This window comes from Hylobates moloch, unplaced genomic scaffold (genome assembly GCF_009828535.3).
Source record: "Hylobates moloch isolate HMO894 unplaced genomic scaffold, HMol_V3 SCAFFOLD_10, whole genome shotgun sequence".
Lineage (NCBI taxonomy): Eukaryota > Metazoa > Chordata > Mammalia > Primates > Hylobatidae > Hylobates > Hylobates moloch.
This window is the reverse complement of record NW_026652285.1, coordinates 61,645,520-61,662,867: the sequence shown is the minus strand read 5'-3', so window position 1 is coordinate 61,662,867 and position 17,348 is coordinate 61,645,520. Positions and strand designations below refer to the sequence as shown.

The following is a 17,348-nucleotide window of genomic DNA, read 5'->3' as shown; positions in this document are numbered from 1 at the left end:
GGCCTGTGGAATTTGCTGGAAGCCAATTTTGCTTAGGCCTTAAATTCATGACCAATCATCTCAGGATTGTTGAACTTGTCAAATAAAGCAGGGGTCTGGCATTTGAAATGGACCTTAATCACATTTTCCACAGAATGAATTTCTGCTGCGATGAGCCTTTGTACGCTTCCTCGTAGCCCCTTCCATTGAGGCAGGCAACAGCGGGGCTTCCTCGTCGACTTTTTGTTAAGGGTGATTCAATGCTGAATGAAACATGACCTTTTTATTCCACATGTGAGGGATTACATCCTCACACAGTTACGTGATCACTCTCTGGACTCACAGAAACAAATATATGTACTATTACTAAGTTCTAGATTTTTTCATGAACACTGAATTGTTTGCTGACAGTGTCTATGTGAGCTTTGGCTTTGACAGGGCCATGTATCTGGAATGGCAGATAGGAAGCATTGCAAGATGCAAAGATCTGTAACCCACACAGACCTGTGCTGTCCTCCTCCGGTTTTTAGGACAGTCCCACTGAACAGCCAAGCACCGAATCCAGAGCCCTCTAAGATGGGCTTTTTCTGAGAGGGCAGCAGATGCACAGAACAGAGCAAAGCACCCAGAAATTCTCTCTTTAGACTTCTGTCCTAAAGCCCATTTCTTTACCCTTTCCCTCACCCAAATGGCCCAGAGTCTTCTCCGCAGCCCAGCAGCTGCGTGACTCCCTCTTTCAATCCACAGCATCTGTTATTCTCCCCCAAAGACCTCCAAGCAATTTCTCATTTAGAATACGTTTTTCCCATCTTCAATTCAGGGTATCCATTTATTTCATTTCTTTGTGAAACAGAGATCTGTAAAGTGGGGAGAAACAAATATTATCCTATAGATGGTAGGGAAGGGAGAAAGTTATATACGCAATTATTTTAATTTTTTCCCTTCAATGATTAAAGAATTTCTTGCGTCTTTTAATTTTTAAAACACTTGCTACATGGCAAGTATCGAAAGAGCAAGGTCGACTAAATCATACTTCCTACCCTTGGGAGATCATGGTTTCTGGTTCTGACAACTCGGAGGAAGGAAGGAAGGGAGGGAGGGAGGGAGGGAGGGAAGGAAGGAAGGAGGGAGGGAGGGAGGGAGGGAAGGAAGGAAGGAAGGAGGGAGGGAGAGAGGAAGGAGAGAGAATACTAATTGTTAGTCTAAATGAAGTTGGTTTCTATCCCACTCGGTAGACCCCTACTTTTCGTGGTTGTGAAGGTGCACATCATCTTTAGGAAGATGATTCTAACTGTTTGAAGATGCTGCTTCATCTCTCATGAGTTTCCACCTAGAGGCTCCTTCCAAGTAGATAATTTTAATTGTTAACTTCGAAATTCCTTTTTGAAAACTTTGCTCTAACCTAAGACAAGAATCCATGTATTCCTACCTTGAGCTTTTTGTGCAGTGCTACAGTGTGCTTTCTCCAGAGTTTAGATTGTAAGTTACTTCTAAATCCATTAAAACAGAAGAAGGATTTCTCCCAAGAAGAAGCTAGAATTTAATTTACTATGACTTTCCAACAAAAGAAGAAACATACATTTATCTTCTAACCTGCTAGTAAAGAGTTGGCTTATAAAAAGGATTTTAAGGTCTTAGGCAAACAACACGTTGAAGGTTGCATGCTCATAACACTTGAGCTTTCACCATCTCCTTTCTTTCATGTAATTCACAAGGACCAGTGCTTACATTTCTGGGGTAGTTGCCATTTACTCACTCGTGTACTTACATTTTTTTTTTTTCAGATCAAGAAGCATAAGTAAGTGACTGGGAAGCATCCTAGACAGGAAGCAACACGAGACCAAGACTGTGCATTGCTCACCATAGCATTCCCAGCTTTAAACGTCCATCCCGGCACCTGTGATGTGTTCAGTAATTATTTTATGCAATGAAAAAATAAGAGGAAAAGAATCTGGGATTTCAGTTCTCTATTTCCTTGCTTTTCAAAATCTCAACATTCTTCATATCAAGAGAAAGGAGAAGCTGGTGGGAAAGACATAACATCTTAATGATCTCTAATACAAAAGAAAATATAGGACTTTTGTCCTTCTTCCATTGCTTCTTAGATATCATCATTAGTGACACAGACTAGGATGGAGAAACTGCACAAGAATGAATTCCATGCTCAATGCTGTGGTTTTAGCCAAGATATTCTGAGTGAGAATTCTCTTCCTGGGTGCCATGATGAAGAAGGGAAGATGTCTACACCTAATTTGTACTGATAAAATGTTGAAGCCTTTAGACTAAAGGAAATGAAAACTGGCTCCCTCTCAGAGAAGGAGGATCAAATTTCTGCAATGCAGAAATCAATAAAGGAATCATACATATATATATAATATAGGATTATATTATATATAGAATTACATTATATATAGAAATATATTTTATATATAAAATATGTTTATTATATATTTGTTGTATATAATTCTACAGTCTAAAGGTTCAATATTTTATCAGTTCCAATTAGGTATAGAAACCTTCCCTTACTTAGCATATTTTTTATCCTTTCCTGTTTATGATTATATCAATTATTTTCTCAACATACATTGAGAACAACAACAGAGTGTTAGAATTTTTGCTACAATATGACACATAATTTGGAAAACTCAAGAGGAGGAGGAAAGTCTATTGTATTCACCATATTTTTATTCTCCCCATTTACCTTTTTTTTATGTTTCAAGATTTATTATTTTTATCATATCCTTTCTATTGAAAGAATGTCCCTTACCCATACTTTTAGGGTAGGCTTATTGGTAAAAATTTTGCTTAGTTTTTACTTCATCTGAGACTTCTGAAATCCATCTGAGAATGACTGATTTTCCTTTCATCCTCATAAAATATTTTCATTGGATACTGAATGCTTATTTGTAGGGTTTCTTTTCCCAGTACTTGAAAGAAAATTTAAGCGACTTCCCTCTGGTCTCCATCGTTTCTGATGAGATAGTATCTTTCATTTAAATGACTTTTCCTCTATATGTTAAGTCATTCTCTCACACTGCTTTCAAGAATTTTTCTTTGTTTAGGTTCCAGAAATTTGACTACTATGTGTCTTGGTATGGATTTTTTTAGATTTGTTCCATTTGGATTTGCCAATAATTTCCACTCTTTCATTTTTAATAAACAAGTAAAAAGCATTTTCTGACTTGTGGGGGTGTCTTCTCTCCTGCAGTAAACTTTATGTCTCAATTATGAAGTAAACCACATTGGGAATTTGGAAATTCAAAATTTTAAAGCAAATGCAACTCTCAGAAAAGGGCTGTGCTTGTGAGGGAAGATGTAAGGCTGAACAAGTGGTCACCATGAAGAGATTTGGGTGGGTTTTGCCATGAGCACCTGTGGAACATGCAGCGGAAGGAAGAGCAGAGCCCTGTTAGGTGGCTCTCCATACCTTCCTCACATTAGTAGCCACGATGCCACTAAAGAGCCCATTACAGGGTGAAGGTTCAAACAATGTTGAATGACTAAAGAAGTGAAAATGAGTTGTGAAGAATATTCAGTCTTTAGAAAACTTTCCTGACGTTTGAGATTTTCCAAAGAAAATTAATTTCTTCTGGCTTTGCCTTGCCTTATTTTCTCCCATTTATTTTAGAAAACACCATGTTTCTTCAAAAAAGTTGAGAACTCCTAACATACAGAAAGAAGTGTTAGCTCACTGCTCTAAAAAGTTGGGATGAGGCCAGAAGACACACATAATTAGTTATCTAGGGACTGGTGGTTTGGGCCGAGACGCCATAAAAGGAAGGAAAAAAAGCTCAGTTTAGTATTAACATGAAGAGACTATGACAAAAAGGAAGTAGGAAGCAAGCAATTTAGAGATTGAATAATTGGATTTGCGAAACAAAATTTTGCTCAATGAAGTGTAGGCAAATTGCTCAAGTCTCTTTGTACATTAATGCAGCTCAAGAATGGTTGACATGGGTGTCACATCAGTTTCTGAAATGAAATATAAAATAATAATCAAAGCTAAACTACAAGTATATTAAAATAAACTTTTAAGACTTTTTATATATATCGTTAAAGTATCATTATATAAATATAAAATATTGTCATATAAAAATCCCGCTTAAGCAAATTTATCATGTTTCCCAGTAACAACCACACTTTAACATTTTTAGCTATTTCTTAGGGTAGTTACATTTATAACTCTAAATAGTATGCTTATATTATTTTTGGTTCATTCAATATTTAGATATTATTTAACTTCTGATAATTGAGAAGTTAGCTCTCTCAAACTACATTTCATCTCCCTCTATCTATCTTGAAGTATAGTCATAACACTACTCTACGTTAGATAGAGGGCACTTACATTACCCTGCTCTTATGCGACTGTGGTTTACCACAATTTCCTCTCCTTTTGAGTCTGGTTTTCTAGAGGTTTTTGTTTTTTTTTTAATTTGACTTCTTATCAAACAATGTCTTCCTCTTTAATAGTCCTTATTTTACCTCCAAACTTCATTGTTTCAGGTCCTTCCTGGAATCCTTCCATTCTGCTTCCTGGTCTTGGCTGGCTGTTCTCCAGGACTGCTCAACAGCTTCTAAAAGCTCACACATTGCTCTTTTTGGTGGATTTGGTCTAGTATTTCATTTTAGGTAAGTGCAACCTTAAGTAACTTCTGAGGAAAGATTGAATAAGAAGTAAACATTTTGAATTCTTGCATGCCTGAAATGTCTTGACTCCGTAATCACACTTATTTAATACCTGCTGTGGATATTAGAATTCTATACTCCAAATTATTCTTCCACAGAATTTTGAAGGCATTGCTTTATTGTCTTCCTCATGCAGGCTAATGATATTCTTAGTTATGTTCCGTTAAAAGTGATCTGTTTTTCTCTTTTGGAGTTTTCAAATTTTTTTTTTTTTTTGAGATGGAGTCTTGCTGTGTCGCCCAGGCTGGAGTGCAGTGGCACGATCTCGGCTCACTGCAAGCTCTGCCTCCCAGGTTCATGCCATTCTCCTGCCTCAGCCTCCTGAGTAGCTGGGACTACAGGTGCCCGCCACCACACCCAGCTAATTTTTTGTATTTTTAGTAGAGATGGGGTTTCACCGTATTAGCCAGGATGGTCTGGATCTCCTGACCTCGTGATCTGCCTGCCTTGGCCTCTCAAAGTGCTGGGATTACAAGCGTGAGCCACTGCACCTGGCCTCAAATTTCATTTTGTAGTTGTGTCCTGAAATTCCATAATTATGTACCTTGGACTGTTTTTTTTTTTTTTTTAATTTATTGTGGTAGACTTTTCAAGGATATGTTCAATCTTGAGATGCATGTACTTCCATTTTGAGAAATTTTTTTGGTAATTTCTTCCCATTAATCTTTTTCTTTTCACTTCATCTAGAATTTCTGTTTTTTAATGGTTTGACCACCAGATTTATCTTCTAGGTCTTTTGTCTTCTTTATTTTCTGTCTTTTTTCTCTCTTCTAGGAGAATTCCTTCACCTGTAGCTATAAACTGAATGTTTCTGCCTGTCCTCAAATTCTGAAATATGTTGAAGCCTGTTATGGCTTGAATGTATCTCTCAAAAGGCATGCATTGGAAACTTAATCCGCAATACAACAATATTAAATGGTAGGATCTTTAAGAGGTGATCAGACCATGAGTGCTCTGGCCTCATAAATAGATTAATCCTGTTATAACAAGAGTAGATTTGTTACCACAGGAGTGAGTTGCCTATAAAAGAATGTGTTTGGCCCCCTTCTTTTTCTCTCTTGTCCCTTTTGCCCTTTCATCATGGAATAACATGGCAAGAAGGTCTTCACCAGATGCTGGCTGCTTGATCTTGAACTTTCCAAACTCCAGAATCATGAGCCAATAAATTTTTGTTCTTTAGAAATTACCCACCCTGTGGTATTCTGTTATAGCAGCAAAAACAGACTAAGAAGACGTTTTAATTCCCCTTGTGATGTTATTTGGAGGGAGAGGCATATAGGAGGCAGTTAGGTTTAAATTAGGTCATGATAATGGGAGGCCCCATGAAAAGATTAGTGTCCTTATAAGAGGAGCAAGAGATTAGAGCTTGCTCTCCCTCTCTCCACCATGTGAAGATACAGCAGGAAGGTGGCCATTCGCAAGCCAGGTAGAGGGCTCTTACTAAATCTGTAGCAACTGATATTGGAATTCCAGCCTCCAGAATGGCGAGAATAAATGCCTGTTGTTTAAATCACCCAGCCAGTGGTATTTTGTTGTAGCAGTTTAAACTGTCTGAGTCACTATTTTTTTCAGCATTCTTAAGCCAACTTCGAAAAAGCAGCAGATTCAGTTGCAGAATGGCATTGTGAGAAGCTCCTCAATCATGCTTTCCAGTGAAACAATCTTAATGGGTATAAACTATTTTAACTAAAGTCTCTGGAAATTGTACAAAGACATACAGAAAATGAAGAAATATTTATTCAAAAAAATCTACTAGATTTTGTTAAGGACAACAAGATTCTGTGGCACTTGGGCCACAACCTGCAATACCCCTAAGTATTCCCACATCTCCTACACCTCCCCCACCTCATCCCTCACCACCATCCCCAAGTCAGCTCAGATCAGCATGATGGAAGCTAAATTTCAGGTAGGTATGGCCCAAAATACAAGACTTCCAGCTGTAAGTAACAAATCTATACCTCTCTTCCCATGCTGACAATCATGACAGGAAAACCTGCTAAAATTTCAGATTTAACTAAGATCCAGGGTCTCCTAACATAGTATCTTCAAGTTTTCAGGTTCTAATAGAAAATCACCTAGCACACCAAGAACCAGGAAAATCTCAACTTGAGTGAGAAAAGATGAGCAACATACACCACCACCAAGATAACACAGATGCAATTATCTGACAAGGATTTTACAACAGCCATCATAAAAAGGCTTCAGCAATTACTAAATGACTTGAAACATGAACATACAGAAAATGTCAGCAAAGAAAAAGAAGATATAATGGAAACCAAGTAAAAGTTGTAGAACTGAAAAATGCAATAATTGAAATAAAAAACTTAATGGATGGGCTAACCAATGGAATGGAGAGGCAGAGGAAAGAATCAGTGAATTTAAAAATAGCCTAATAGAAACTACTCAATCTGAAAAAGACAGGACAAAGGACTTTAAAAAGGTACAGAGTTTTAGGAATATTTGGAATTATAACAAAATAACTAACATTCACATCACTGTTGTGCAGGAAGGAGAGAAGAACGAGTGTGGAGTTAAGAGCTATTCAAAGAAATACTGGCTGAAAATTTTTCACATTTGGCAAGACAAAAATTTACAGATTCAAGAAGTTTAGCAGATCCCAAATAGAATAACCCCTACTTCAAAATTCATACCAAGACACATCATACTCAAATTTCTGAAAACTAAAACAAAAAAGAATCCTTGAAAGCAGTGAGAGAGAATACCTTACCTATAGGGGAAGAGTTATTTGAATGAAAGATAATTTTTCATAAAAAACCACAGAGACCAGAGGGAAGTAGCTTAACAATTTTCTTAAGTACTGGGAAAAGAAACCCTACCAACAAGCATTCAATATCCAATGAAAATACTTTTTAGTGATGAAAGGAAAATCAAGGCATTCTCAGAGAAAGTAAAAATTAAGTAATTTTTTTAATCAATAGACCTACCCTAAAAGAATGACTGAAGGAAGTTCTTTCAATAGAAAGGATATGATAAAAGTAAAAACTCTGGGAACATTAAAAAAGAAAGAAAAATAAATGGAGAGAGTAAAAATATGGGTAAATACAATAGACTTTCCTTCTCTTCTTAGGTTTCCAAATTGTATTTGACATTGAAACAAAAGTTACAACACTCTGATATTGTTCTCAATGTACGTTGAGAAAATATTTAATACAATTATAAATGGGAAAAAATTTTTAAAAGATATTTAAAAAGGGAAGGTTTCTATACTTCATTTAAACTGGTAAAATGTTGAAGTCTTTAGATTAGAGCATAAGTTTGGAAAATTTGCAGCCTGATAATGTGATAGAAAAGAAAAATCTTTTTTCTGAGGAGAAATTCAAGCCAGCTGCAGAAATTTGCATAAGTAACAAGGAACCAAATGTAAATTGCCAAGACAATAGGGAAAATGTCTCCAGGCCATGTCAGATACCTTCCTGCCAGCCCCTCCCATCACAGGACTGAAGGCCTAGGAGGAAAAAATGGTTTCATGGGCCAGGCCCAGGGTGCTCCTGCTGTGTGCAGCCTAGGGACATGGTGTCTTGTGATCTAGCTGCTCCAGCCATGGCTAAAAGGAGCCAATGTGAAGCCCCAAGCCTGGGCAGCTTCCACATGGTGTTGAGACTGTGAGTGCACAGAAGTCAAGAACTGAGGTTTGGGAACCTCCACCTAGATTTCAGAGGATGTATGGAAATGCCTTGATGTCCAGGCAGAAGTTTGCTGTAGGAGTGGGGCCTTCATGAAGAACTTCCACTAGGGGAGTCTGGAAGGAAAATGTGGGGTTGAAGTCCCCACACAGAGTCCCCACTGGGGCACTGCCTAATGGAGCTGTAAGAAGAGGGCCACCATCCTCCAAACCCCAGAATGGTAGGTCCACCAACAGCTTGCACAGTGCACCTGGAAAAGCTGCAGACACTCAACACCAACCTGTGAAAGCAGCCAGGAGGGGGGCTGTATTCTGCAAAGCCACAGGGGAAGAGCTGCCCAAGACCATGAGAACTCACCTCTGGCATCAGTGTGACCTGGATGTGAGACATGGAGTCAAAGAAGAACATATTGGAGGTTTAAGACTTGACTGCCCTGCTGGATTTCAAACTTGCTTGGGGCCTGTAGCCCCTTCATTTTAGCCAATTTCTCTCGTTTAGAATGTGTGTATTTACCAATTGCCTGTACCCCCATTGTATCTAGGAAGTAACTAACTTCCTTTTGATTTTACAGGATCATAGGTGGAAGGGACTTGCTTGTCTCAGATAAGACTTTGGACTGTGGACTTTTGAGTTAATGCTGAAATGAGTTAAGATTTTGGGGGACTGTTTGGAAGCCATGATTGGTTTTCAAATGTGAGGACATGAGTTTTGGGAAGGGGCAGGGACAGAATGATATGGTTTGGCTGTGTCCTTACCCAAATCTCATCTTGAATTGTAACTCCCATAGTTCCCATGTGTCATGGGAGGGACCCAATGAGATGTAATTGAATCATGGGGGTAGTTCTTTCCAGTGCTGTTCTCATGATAAGGACTAAGTCTCATGAGATCTGATGGTTTTATAAAAGAGCTCCCCTGTGGACGTTCTTTCTTGCCTGCTGTCATATAAGACATGCCTTTGCTCTTCCGCCTTCTGCCATGATTGTGAAGTCTCCCCAACAATGTGGATCTGTGAGTCCCTTAAACCTCTTCTTCTTTATAAATTACCCAGTCTTGGGTATGTCTTTATTAGCAGTGAGAGAACAGACTAATATAATCATTTTATGATTAAAACCCTCAGCAAAATTCGCATAGAAGGGACATAACTTAAAGTAATAAAAGGCATCTATGACAAATCCACAGCCAACATTATACTGATTGGGGAAAAGGTAAAAGCATTCCCCTTGAGAACTGGAACAAGACAAGGATGCCCACTTTCACCACTTCTATTCAACATAGTACTGGAAGTCCTCAGAGCAATCAGACAAGAGAAAGAAATAAATGGCATCCAAATCAGTAAAGAGGAAGTCAAACTGTTGCTATTCACTGATTATGTGATCGTATACCTAGAAAACCATAAGGACTCATCCAAAAAGCTAATAGAACTGTGAAATGAATTCAATAAAGTTTCAGGATACAAAATTAATGTACACAAATCAGTAGCACTGCTATACACCAACAGCAACCAAGCTGAGAATCAAATTAAGAAGACAACCCCTTTTGCAATAGCTGCAAAAAAATGAAATAAAATACTTAGGAATATACCTAACCAAGGAGGTGAAAGACCTCTACAAGGAAAACTACAAAACACCGCTGAAAGAAATCATAGATGACACAAACAAATGGAAACACAGCCCACGCTTATGGATGGGTAGAATCAAAATTGTGAGAATGATGATACTGCCAAAAGCAATCTACAAATTCAATGCAATTCCCATCAAAATACCACCATCCTTCACAGCACTAGAAAAAAAACTCTAAAATTCATATGGAACAAAAAAAAAGAGCTTGCATAGTCAAAGCAAGACTAAACAAAAATAAAAAATCTGGAGGCATCATATTACCCAACTTCAAACTAAACTACAAGGCTATAGTTACCAAAACAGCATGGTACTGATGTAAAAAAAAAAAAAAAAGGCACTAGACCAATGGAACAGAATAGAGAACCCAAAAGTAAACCCAAATACTTACAGCCAACTGATCTTTGACAAAGCAAACAAAAACATAAAGTGTGGAAAGGACACCCTATTCAACAAATGGTGCTGGGATAATTGGCAAGCCACATGTAGAAGAATGGATTCTCATCTCTCACCTTATATAAAAACCAACTCCAGATGGATCAAAGACTTAAATCTAAGACCTGAAACCATAAAAATCCTAGAAGATATCAGAAAACCCTTCTAAACATTGGCTTAGGCAAAGATTTCATGACCCAAATGCAAATACAACAAAAACAAAGATAAATAGATGGAACTTAATGAAACTAAAAAGCTTTGACACAGCAAAAGAAATAATCAGCAGAGTAAACAGACAACCCACAGACTGAGAGAAAATCTTTGCAAACTATGCAGCCAACAAAGAACTAACATCCAGAATCTGTAAGGAATTCAAATAAATCAGCAAGGAAAAACCAAACAATCCCATCAAAAAGTGGGCTAAGAATATGAATAGACAATTCTCAAAAGAAGATATACAAATGGCCAAGAAACATATGAAAAAATGCTCAGCATAACTAATTATCAGGGAAATGCAAATTAGAACCAAGATACAATACCAATTTCCTCCTGTAAGAACGGCCATAATCAAAAAAAAATTTTTTGAATGTAGATGTTGGCCTGGATGTAGTAAAAAGGGAGCACTTTTACACTGCTGTGGAAATGTAAATTAGTACAATCACTATGGAAAACAGTGTGGAGATTCATGAAAGAACTAAAAGTAGATCTACCATTTGATCCAGCAATCCCTCTCCTGGCTATCTACCCAGTGGAAAAGATGTAGTACAAAAAATTACTTGCACATGCATGTTTATAGCAGCACAATTTGCAATTGCAAAAATATGGAACCAGCCCAAATGCCCATCAATCATGAGTGAATAAAGAAAATGGAATACTACTCATTCATAAAAAGAAATGAAATAATGGCATTTGCAGCAACCTGGGTAGAGTTGGAGACCAGTAATCTAATTGAAGTGACTCAGGAATGGAAAACCAAACATTGTATGTGCTCATTCATAAGTACAAGCTAAGCTATGATGACTCAAAAGCATAAGAATGATACAATGGACTTTGGGGACTCAGAGGGAAGTGTGGGAGGGGGTTGAAGGATAAAAGACTACACATTGGGTACAGTGTACACTACTCATATGATGAGTGAACCAAAATTTCAGAAGCCACCATTAAAGAACATATCCATGTAACCAAATACCACCTGTTCCCCAAAAAACGATTGAAATTGAAAATAATAAAAAGAATTTTGAATTAAACACACTTAACTTGAAAAAACCTCACAAAACAAACATCCAGGTCCAGATTGTGTCCCTGGAGAATTCCATTAAATATTTAAAGAAAAATTAACACCAGTTCTACACAATATCTTTCAAAATCTAAATAGAAAAGAAGAGTTTCCAGCTCAATTTTTAGCCAGTGAAACTTTTATTTATTCTTGTTTTGAATAGGTTTGAATAGGTTCAAAAACCCAAAACATAACAAGATACGTTATCAGAATTAGTGCTTCTATTTATTTCTGTCCTCCCAGTTCCATTCCAACTCCTACAAGTGGCCAATCTTATTAGCTTCTGCCAACCCTTTCAGTGTTGTTTCTCTATTTACATAAAAACAAAAACAAATGTATACAGAGAGTAAAATATACATAACAGGTACCCACTTTTGCTATGTTTAACTATATAGCTCAGTGACATTAAGTATATTCACAGTGTTGCACAATCACCCATCTCCAGAACTTTGTCATTGCCTCATACTAAAATTCTGTGCACATTAAATAATAACTCCCAACTATCCCCAGTGTCTCGTAACTATTGTTTTACTTTCTGTCTCTATGAATTTGCCCATTCTAGTACCTCATGTAAGTGAAATTATATATTTGTCCTTATGTGTCTGGCTTATTTCACTTAGCATGTCTGCAAGGTTCATCCATGTTATAACGTGAATCTTACCTTCCTTTCTTTTTAAGGCTGCATAATAACCCACTATATGCATATACCACATTTTGTTTATGCATTCATCGATCAATAAACATTTGAGCTGTTTCCACCTTTTGGCTATTGTGAATAATGCTGCTGTGAACATTGGTATTTGAGTCTCTTCTTTCAATTCTTTTGTGTATATACTCAGAATTGGAATTGTTAAATCATATGGTAATGCTATGTTTAAATTTTTTGAGGAATTACCATACTGTTTCCAACAGAAGCACAAGTGTTCCAATCTCCCCAACTCCTTATCAACACTTTGTTTCATTATTTTTTAAAATAATAGCCATCCTAATGGGTATAAAGTGCTATCTTATTGTGATTTTGATTTTCATTTTTCTAATGGTTAGTGATAGTGAACATCTTTTCACAGGCTTACTGGTTATTTGTGTACCTTCCTTGGGAAAATATGTATTCAACTCCTTTGCCCACTTTTGAATTAAGGTTTTTAGTGTGTTGAGTTTTGTTGTTTATATGTTCTAGATATTAATACCTTATTAGATATGTGATTTGAAAATATTTTTCCAATTCTGTGGGTTGCCTTTTCACTCTGTTGATAGTGTGCTCTGATGCCTAAAATTTTTATTTTGAGGAATTACAATCTATCTAATTTTTTTCCTTTTCTTCTTGTGCTTTTGGTGTAATAACCAAGAAATCATTGCTAAGTACAATGTCATGAAGCTTTCTCCCTATGATTTTTTCTAACAGATTTATAATTTTTATGCTTACACTTAGGTCTTTGATTTTGAGTTAATTTTTGTATATAGTTTAAGGTGAAACTATAACTTAACAATATTATACTAAATACAAGTGGTAAAAGCAGGCCTCCTTGTCTAGTTCCTGATCTTAAAAGAAAGCTCTCAGTTTTTCACCATTGATTATCATGTTACCTGTGGATTTTTCATATCTGGCCTTTATCATGTTGAGGATGTTTGCTTCTCTTCCTAGTTTTCTGACTTTCTTATCATGAAAGGATATTGAATATTTTCAAATGATTTTTCTGTATCAATTGAGATCATTGTGTCATTGTGTGTGTGTGTGTGTTTCTTCATTCTGTTAATGTTGTGTATTATATTGGTTGACTTTCACATACTGAACCATCCTTGCATTTCAGGAATAAATTCACTTAGTCCTAGTATAAAATTATTTTAATTATTTGCTGAATTTAGTTTGCTAGTATTTTCTTTAGGAATATTGGGTCAATATTCATAAGTGATATTGGTTTTTAGTTTTCTTGTCTTCTAGTGTCTTTGTCTGGTTTTAATACCATGGTAATGCTAGCCTCATGGAATGAGTTAGGAAGTGTTCTCTCCAACTTTTTAGAAGAGTTTGGAAAAGAATGATAATTCTTTAACTGTTTAGTAGAAGTCACCAGTAAAGCCTTCTAGTCAAATCCCTGTCTTGGGAGGTTTTGATTACTGATCCAATCTCCTTACTAATTACAGGTCTATTCAGATTTTCTGTTTCCTCACAGTGCAGTCATAGTAGGTTGTGTGTTTCTAGAAAGTTGTCCATTTCATCTAGGTTATCCAATTTGATGGCATACAATTATTCAAAGCAATCTCTTATTCTTTCTCTTTTTAAAAAATTTATCTAAGGTAGATAGCAATGTCCATTTCTGATTTTAGTAATTCGAGTCTTCTCCCTTTTTTCTTAATCAAGGCAAAGATTAATCTTTTCTAAAAACAAACTATTGATTTCACTGATCTTTCACAATTGTTTTTCTATTCTTTATTTTCTTTATCTCTGTTCTTAGCTTTATAATTTCCTTCCTTCTACTAGTTTTGAGTTTTGTTTGGCAGTCTTTTTATAGATCCTTAGGTGTAAAGTTATGTTATTGTTTTGAGTCTTCTTTTGTAATATATGTGTTCACAGCTATGAATTTCCCTCTGAACACTGCATTCCATAAGTTTTGGTATGTTGCATTTTTGTTTTTATCTGTCCCAAGGTGTTTTATAATTTGTACTGTGATTTCTTCTTTTACCCATTGTTTGTTTAAGAACAGGATCATGGTTTTATATCCTTTTTCCAATGTATTCCTTCTGATTGAAGACTTTATTTATATTTAAAGTAATTACTGAGAAAAACTTACTTCTGCCTTTTACTATTGATTTTCTGTGTATCTTACAGCTTTTATACATGATTTTCTCCATTACTGCCCTCTTTTGTGTTTAGTTGATTTTTTCTCTTTCTTTCTTTCTTTCTTTCTTTCTTTCTTTCTTTCTTTCTTTCTTTCTTTCTTTCTTTCTTTCTCTTTCTTTCTCTCTCTTTCTTTCTTTTTCTTTCCTTTTTTTGAGACAGAATCTTGCTCTTTTGCCCAGGCTGGAGTGCAATGGCACAATCTTGGCTCACTGCAACCTCCGCCTCCCAGGTTCTAGTGATTCTTCTGCCTCAGACTCCTGAGTATCTGGGACTACAGGTGTGCACCACCATGCCTGGCTAATTTTTGTATTTTTAGTAGAGATGAGGTTTCACCATGTTGGCCAGGCTGATCTTGAACTCCTAACCTCATGATCCACCTGCCTCAGATCACGGCCTCCCAGAGTGCTAGGATTACAGGCATAGCCACCATGCCCAGCCTAGTTGATTTTTTTCTAGTGATATACTTTGACTTTCATTTTATTACCTTTTGATTTTTATTTTATTACCTTTTGTGTATATTATATATACATAAAATAATATATTTTTCTTTGTAGTTTATGTGAGAATATATATAACATTCTGAACTCATAATAATCTGAGTTAGTACCCACTTAACTTCAATCACATAGCAAAACTCTACTCCTATACAGCCCTATGCCCTCTTTATGTTATTGATGTTACAAATTACATGTTTATACACTGTGGGCAGAATAACATAAAAAGTGAAGTTACAAACCAAAATTACAACAATACTGGTTTTTATACTTACCCATGTGTTCACCTTAACAGGAGATCATGTATACTTTCATACAGCTTTGAGTTAATATCTAGCATCCTTTTATTTCAACCTGTAGGATTTCCTTTAGCATTTCTAGTAAAACAGGTCTAAGAGTAGCAAACTACTTCAGCTTTTGTTTTTCCTCTGGGTGTAGAATTCCCAGCTGACAGGGTTGTTTTTTCTTTTCTTTCAACACTTTGAATATATCGTCTCATTGCCTTCCAGCATTCAAGGTTTCTGATGAGAAATTGGTGATAATCTTATTGATGATCTCTTATATATGATGAGTCACTTCTGTCTTGCTGCTCTCAAGTTTGTTTGTCTTTTAAAACTTTGATTATAATATGTCTTAATACATGTCTCTTAACTTCTTAGGTTTGTAGCTCCATATTTCTCATCAAATTTGGGATGTTTTCTGCCAGTATTTCTTTAAATAATCTTTCCACCCCCTTCTCTTTCTCTTGTCTTTCTGGAACTTTTATAATATATATGTTGGTCCACTTGATGGTGTCCCATAAATTCTTTAAAGTCACATCACTTTTCTTCAGTCTTTATTCTTTCTGCTCCTCAGACTCAATAATTTCAATTATCCTATCCTTTAAGTTCACTGAATATTTTTTCAGCCTGCTCAAATCTGCTGATAAATCATTGCAATGAATTTTTAATTTCAGTTATTGAACTTTTTAGCTCCAGATTTCTGTCCAGTTCCTTCTTATGATTTCTATCTCTTCATTGATATTCTAATTTTGTTCATTTATTGTTTTCTTGATATCCTCTCATTTTTTAAAATTATTATTTTAAACCATTTTTAGATGCCACAAAGTAGGTGGCAATACCTTACCTGTATGTTTGTTGTCAGGCCCAAGGACCTCTCCTATCCTTGTTGAGAGAACCTCTAACCTTTTCTCCTTTCATACAGTACCTGAGGCTCTTTAGTTCTTTGTCCATGTTTTTCCTTAGCTTCTTGAGCATATTTAAGACAGTTAAAAAATTGTGTAGTAGGCCAGGCGCAGTGGCTCACACCTGTAATCCCAGGACTTTGGGAGGCCAAGGTCAGTGGATCACCTGAGGTGAGGAATTCGAGACCAGCCTGGTCAACATTGTGAAACCTCATCTCTACTAAAAATACAAAAAAATTAGCCAGGTGTGGTGGTGGGCACCTGTAATCCCACCTACTTGGGAGGCTGAGGCAGGAGAATCACTTGAATCTGGGAGCTGGAGGTTGCAGTGAGCCAAGATCGTGCCATTGCACTCCGGCCTGAGCGACAAGAGCAAAAGTCTGTCTCAAAATAAAATAAAATAAATTTTGTAGTAAATCCAATTTTGGGTTTCCTCAGTGATGGTTTTTATCCTTTTGTTTTGTTCATTTGAATGAGGCACGTTTTACTGTTTCTTTGTATGCCTTGTAATATTTTGTTAAACATTAAGTATTCGACCATTACAATGTGAACTATAATGTGAATGATAATCTGAATCTGGAATTCAGATTATCTCTCTCTCTCTCTTCTTAGTTGTTGGAAGTTGTAATAGTTCCATCATTTTGAAAATTTTGCAAACTATTTTTCAAAGACCATTTCTTGTCATGTGTGATCACCAAAGTTTCTGTCCGTTTAGGTTGTGTTCAGTTGTTTTCATAGAGATATCCTTTAACATCAGAAGTTGAAACAAAGAAACACACACACACAGAGAGAGAGAGAGAGAGAGAGGATAGCAACTTCTGCCAGTACCTGCAGATTATCTCTGTTCTGGGGCACTCCTTTAACATTTAGCTAGCCTTGCTTTGAGACTAGGGATCAACCCAGGTGAAATCTTAATGTCTTCTTGAGACTTTTCTGAGCATGAATCTTGCCTATGCATGTTCATGACTTTCTAAATTCTCCCATGTATATGACTGCTTTTGAATCTCTTCATTTCTCAAAGAGTCTCACCCTAGTTTCTCTTTATGCCTTTCATGGTCTATTGTATGCCTCAACCTGTCCCAGGCACCTGTGAGCTTGTAGTCTGCCTTACAGCTTTTACAAGTAGTTTCTGCCACATTTCCTTCCTGGGCCCCAAGTTATATGAAACAGATGAGTGCCTTGCATCAGTCCTTCAGGTA

At 36.5% G+C, this 17,348-nt stretch overlaps 1 non-coding gene across 1 annotated transcript; it reads right to left on the bottom strand.

Moving 5' to 3' along the window:
* Positions 1 to 16,049: 16,049 nt before the first annotated feature.
* On the bottom strand, positions 16,050 to 16,172 carry LOC116476049 (U6atac minor spliceosomal RNA). Its single transcript, XR_004250119.1, has one exon. It is a non-coding gene; the product is annotated as a U6atac minor spliceosomal RNA (small nuclear RNA).
* Positions 16,173 to 17,348: the final 1,176 nt, after the last annotated feature.